Genomic DNA, 6,543 nt, shown 5'->3' on the forward strand with positions numbered 1-6,543 from the left:
CAAAAAAATGGATAAGGTAACAGTGACTCTAAAGGACACATTGGACAGGATGGATTTAACTGATATTTATAAAACATTTCACCCCAAAGCTGCAGCATATACATTCATCTAAAGGGCACATGATCATTCACAAAAATAAACCACATGTTAGTACACAAAATAAATCTCTACAAGTTCAAGAAGATTGAAATCATACCAAGCATCATCTCAGATCACAGTGAAATGAAATTAGAAATCAACTACAGTAAAAACACCCCAAAACATTCAAACACATGGAGGCTAAATAGCATGTTATTAAACAATGAATGGATTACCAATGAGATCAAGAAAGAAAGAAAAAACTTCCTAGAAACAAATGAAAATGAACACACAACTATAGGACACAGTGAAAGCAGTCCTGAGAGGGAAGTTCATAGCTCTACAGGCCTACCTCAAAAAAACAAGAAAAATTAATAATAAACTATTTAACACTACAACCTAACAAACTAGAAAGAGAATAATTAGAAACGCCTAGAGTAAGTAGAAGGAAGAAAATAATAAAGATTAGAGAAGAAATAAATGACATAGAGACTAAAAAGCAATACAAAAAAAAATCAATGAAATAAAGAACTGGTTCTTTGAAAGGATAAACAAGATTGATGAACTGTTAGCCAGATTCATCAAGAAGCAAAGAGAGATGACCAAAAAAATGAAATCAGAAAGGAAAGTGAAGAAGTAACCACTGACATTACAGAAATACAAAGGATTGTAAGAAAATATTATGAACAATTATATGCCAAGAAGCTGGACAATGTGGATGACATGGAAAAATTCCTAGAAAAATAAAATCTCCAAACACTTAAAGAGGAAGAATCAGAAAACCTGAATAGGCCAGTAACAACTGATGAAATAGAAACAGTAATGAAAGAAAACTCCCAGCAAAGAAAAGCCCGGGGCCGGATGGCTTCAAAGGGGAGTTTTACCAAACATCCAAAGAAAAAATAACACCTATACTCCTCAAACTATTCCAAAAAATCCAAGAGGAAGGAACATGTCCAAGCTCCTTTGATGAGGCCAGCATTCTCCTAATTCCAAAACTAGATAAAGACAATACAAAGAAAGAGAATTATAGGCTAATGTCCCTGATGAACATAGATGCTAAAATACTCAACAAAATATTAGAAAATCAATCCAGCAATATATTAAAAAGATCATACACTATGAAAAAGTGGGATTTAGTCTAGGGATGCAAGATTGGTACAATATTTGCAAATCAATAAACGTGATATATCACATAAATTGAAAGACAAAAATCACATAATCATATCAATTGGTGCAGAAAAAGCATTTGACACTATCCAACACCCATTTTTGATAAAAACTATCAGCAAAATGGGGAGAGAGAGATCATATCTCAACATGATAAAGGCCATGTATGACAAACCTACAGCCAACATCATACTCAATGGGCAAAACGAAATCCATTTCCCCTAGGAACAGGAACAAGACAGGTATGTCCGCTTTCACCACTCTTATTCAACATAGTACTGGAATTCCTAGCCACAGTGATCAGACCAGAAGAAGAAATAAAAGGAGGGAGTAAAACTCTCATTATGCCCAGATGCCATGATATGGTATATAGAAATCCCTAAAGACTCCACCAAAAACTACGAGATTTAATAAATGAATTTGGCAATGTAGCAGGATACAAAATCAACCCGCAAAAATTAATGGCTCATGCTCGCTTCAGTAGCACATATACTAAAATTGGAACAATACAGAGAAGATTAGCATGGCCCCTGTGCAAGGATGACATGCAAATTCGTGAAGCATTCCATATTTTTAAAAAATAAAAAAAAATCAATGGCTCTTTTATACACCAATAATGAATTCTCATAAAGAGAAACTAAAAAAAAAGTCCTATTTACCATGGCCACAAAAAAAATGAGATACTAAGAATAAACTTAACCAAGGAGACAAAGATTTGTACTAAAAAAACTACAATACATTGAAAAAAAGAGATAGAAGAAGATATAGACAAGTGGAAGAATATTCTGTGTTCATGGATTGGTAGCATCAACATCATTAAAATGTCCATACTTGAGCTCCAGTGGCGCAATCGGTTAGCGCGCAGTACTTATAAAATGTCCATACTACCCCAGGCAATCTACAGATTCAAATCAATCCCTATTAAAATATGAACATGTTTTAAAGACCTAGAACAAATACTCCAAAAATTTATATGGAACCAAAAAAGAACCCGAATATCTGCAGCAGTCTTGAGAAAGAAGAACAAAGTTGAAGTAATCACAATGCCAGATGTCAAGTTATACTACAAAGCCACTGTAATCAAAACAGTCTAGTACTGAACAGACATACAGATCAATGGAACAGAACAGAGACCCTAGAAGTCGACCCAGTCCATTATGCTCAATTAATATTTGACAAAGGAGGCAAAAGCATACAATGGAGTCAAGACAATCTCTTCAATAAATAGTGTTGGGAAAATTCGACAGATACATGCAAAAAAAAAAAAAATGAAAGAAAAAAGAAAGAAACTAGACCACCGACTTACACCATATGCAAAAATAAACTCTAAATGTATAAAAGCTTAAACGTAAGTTGGGAAATGATAAAAATCATAGAAGAAACCTCAGGGAGCAAAATCTCAGACATCTCTCATAGCAGTATGTTTATGGAAACATCTCCTAGGGCAAAGGAAACTAAGGAGAAAATAAACAAATAGGACTACATCAAAATAAAAAGCTTCTGCACAGCAGAAGAAACAACAAAATGAAAAGAGCGCAGTGTATGAAAGAACATATTTGGCAATGATACATCTGATAAAGGGTTAATATCCAAAATATATAAGGAACTCATACAACTTAACAAAAGGAAGACAACCCAATTAAAAATGGGCAAATGATGTAAATAGACACTTCTCCAAAGTGGACATACAGATGGCCAAGAGACGTGAAAAAATGCTTAAAGTCACTGATCACCAGAGAGATGCAAATGAAAATGACAATGAGATATCACCTCACACCTGTCAGAATGGCTACCATCAATAAATGACAAGTGGTGGCAAAGATGTGGAGAAAAGGGAACCCTAGTACACTGGTGGTGGGAATACTGACTGGTGCAGCTACTGTAGAAAACAGTATGGAGTTTCTTCCATAATTTAAACATGGAACTGCCATTTGACCCAGTGATCCCACTTCTAGGAATATATCCTAAGAAACCCAAAACACCAATCAGAAAGAATGTATGCACCCCTATGTTCATAGCAGCACAATCCACAATAGCTAAGATCAGAAAACAGCCCTAGTACCCATCTGTAGATGAGTGCATAAAAATGCTGTGGTACATTTATACCATGGAATACTATGCAGCAGTAAAAAAGAAGGATTTCTTACCCTTTGAGACAGCATGGAGAGACTTGGAGAGTATCATGGTAAGTGAAATAAATCAGCCAGAGAAAGACAAGTATCACATGATCTCACTCATATGTGGAATTGAAAGAACAAAATAAATTGATGAATGGAGTAGATCCAGAAACTTGGAAGCATGGAGCAGAGTTGGGAATCTTGGAGGGAAGGTGGGGGAGGGTGGGTGGTTTGGCAGTAATCAACTGAAGATCCACATATATGCATAACCCATGGACACAGACAGTGAGGTGGTGAGGGCCTGGGGTGTGGGGGCAGGGGTCAATGCGGGAAAAAGGGGACATATGTAGTACTTTCAACAATAAAGATTTAAAGAAAAGATTATGTGCCTTTTGAGGGTGGTTCTTTTTGTTCTCATTATATATATATATATATATATATATATATATATATATATATTATTAATTAAATCTTTATTGTTCAGATTATTACATTTGTTCCTCTTTTTTCTCCCCATAACTCCCCTCCACCCAGTTCCCATCCCACCCTCCTCCCTCACTCCCCATCCACTGTCCTCATCCATAGGTGCACGATTTTTGTCCAGTCTCTTCCCGCATCCCCCTCACCCCTTTCCCCCCTAAGAATAGGCAGTCCACTCCCTTTCTATGCCCTGATTCTATTATAATCACCAGTTCATTCTGTTTATCAGATTATTCACTTGATTTTCAGATTCACTTGTTGATAGATGTGTATTTGTTGTTCATAATTTATATCTTTACCTTTTTCTTCTTTTTCCTCTTCTTAAAGGATACCTTTCAGCATTTCATATAATCCTGGTTTGGTGGTGATGAACTCCTTTAGCTTTTTCTTATCTGTGAAGCTCTTTATCTGACCTTCCTAGAGGACACTCAGCACAGAAAACCACTTTATCAACACAGGGAAGCATAAAAAATGCGGAGACAAAGAAAAAGGACACAAATGACAGAAATGGAGGAAAGCAAACGACTGGATATAGAGTTCAAAACCACACTTTTAAGGTTTTTCAAGAATTTTCTAGAAACTGCCGATAAACTTAATGAGATCTACAAGAAATCTAATGAGACCCTCGAGGTTGTGATAAAGGACCAACTAGAAATTAAGTATACACTGACTGAAATAAAGAATATTATACAGACTCCCAACAGCAGACTAGAGGATCGCAAGAATCAAGTCAATGATTTGAAATACGAAGAAGCAAAAAACACCCAACCAGAAAATCAAAATGAAAAAAGAATCCAAAAATACGAAGATAGTGTAAGGAGCCCCTGGGACAGCTTCAAGCGTACCAACATCAGAATTATAGGGGTGCCAGAAGAAGAGAGAGAACAAGATATTGAAAACCTATTTGAAGAAATAATGACAAAATTTCCCCTACTTGGTGAAAGAAATAGACTTACAAGTCCAGGAAGTGCAGAGAACCCCAAACAAAAGGAATCCAAAGAGGACCACACCAAGACACATCATAATTAAAATGCCAAGAGCAAAAGACAAAGAGAGAATCTTAAAAGCAGCAAGAGAAAGAAAGTCAGTTACCTACAAGGGAATACCCATACAACTGTCAGCGGATTTCTCAACAGAAACTATGCAGGCCAGAAGGGAGTGGCAAGAAATATTCAAAGTGATGAATACCAAGAACCTACAACCAAGATTACTTTATCCAGCAAAGCTATCATTCAAAAAATATATTTTTATTGATTTCAGAGAGGAAGGGAGAGGGCGAGAGAGATAGAAACATCAATGATGAGAGAGAATAATTGATTGACTACCCCTTGCATGCTCCCTGTAGGGATTGAGCCTGCAACCTGGGCATGTGCCCTTGACCAGAATCTAACCCAGGACCCTTCAGTCCCCAGGCCAAAGCTCTATCCACTGAGCAAAACTGGCTAGGGCCATTTTTTTTTTTTTGAGAGAGAGAAAATATTGATTTGTTGTTCCACTTATTTATGTGTTCATTGGTCAATTTTTGTATATGCCCCATCAGGAAATCGAACCTGCAACCTTTTGAAAATAGGACAACGTTCTAACCAACTGAGCTACTCTGCCAAGGAGGGTGGTTATTTCAATGGTATATTAATCTAGATCAACCTTTTTCATGGCACACATAAACTAATTATTAAAATTCTGTAGCACACCATAAAATACTTGCAATTTTTATTCATTCACACTGGACAGCTATTGTTGCATTGGCTGTTAGCATTTTTTTAAAAATAAGTTTTTAGGGATTTCAGAGAGGAAGGAAGAGCGAGGGAGAGAGAAACATCAATGATGAGAAAAATCACCCATTGGTCGCCTCCTGCACACCGGACACTGGGGATCGAGCAGGCAACCCAGGCATGTGCTCTGACCAGGAATCGAACCGTGACCTCCTGGTTCATAGGTCGACACTCAACCACTGAGCCACGGTGGCGGATGGCTATTAGCTATTTTTAAATTTGACAATCGAAGGGAAATGAAGTCAGTGCCTCTGACTAAACAGTCAGGTATTGCATGTTTTAAAAATTCTTGCAGCCTGCTGTCGTAAAGCACTGACGTAGATGCATAGAAACAATGCATTCAGAGTTGGCTTAAAGCAAAGGTAAACCTTTTACTAAAGTTATATGCCTGGGGCGACTACCCACCATGAGCTAGTGCCCAGTTAGAAATTTATAATCAGATCACCCTGTGAGTTTACTTTCCATAGAAACCCTTTTTTAATCTACATAGTCCAAGAGGAAAAACTGAGAGTATTATGTGTGTACTTACATAACAACAGGCAGACACAATGTCCAGCTGGAATGGTTCAGTGGTTGAGCATTGACCCATGAACCAAGAAAACACCAGTTTGATTCCTGGTCAGGGCACATGCCTAGGTTGTGGGCTTGATCAACCCCAGTAGGGGGCATGCAGGAGGCAGCCAATAGATGATGTTTCTCTCTCATTGATGTTTTTATCTATCCCTCTCTCTCTAATAGTCAATAAAAACATAATTCAAAAATAAATAACTTTAAAAAAAAAACAAGAGATAAAACAAATATCCACAAAATTCATGTTGATGAAATTTAAAAGATAATAACTGATACAATCCTTTTATAATACTAATACCTTTAAGGAGAAGATAGAATTATTTTGGGGAGGGGATATAATTTTCTTTAATTGGAGT

At 36.8% G+C, this 6,543-nt stretch overlaps 1 non-coding gene across 1 annotated transcript; it reads left to right on the top strand.

The window, feature by feature from the left end:
• The first annotated feature begins 1,716 nt into the window (after positions 1-1,716).
• Positions 1,717-1,823, top strand: LOC118665644. Its single transcript, XR_004970721.1, has one exon. It is a non-coding gene; the product is annotated as a U6 spliceosomal RNA (small nuclear RNA).
• The last annotated feature ends 4,720 nt before the right edge of the window (positions 1,824-6,543 follow it).

The sequence above is a fragment of the Myotis myotis genome, unplaced genomic scaffold, assembly GCF_014108235.1.
Source record: "Myotis myotis isolate mMyoMyo1 unplaced genomic scaffold, mMyoMyo1.p scaffold_m19_p_10, whole genome shotgun sequence".
NCBI classification, from domain to species: domain Eukaryota; kingdom Metazoa; phylum Chordata; class Mammalia; order Chiroptera; family Vespertilionidae; genus Myotis; species Myotis myotis.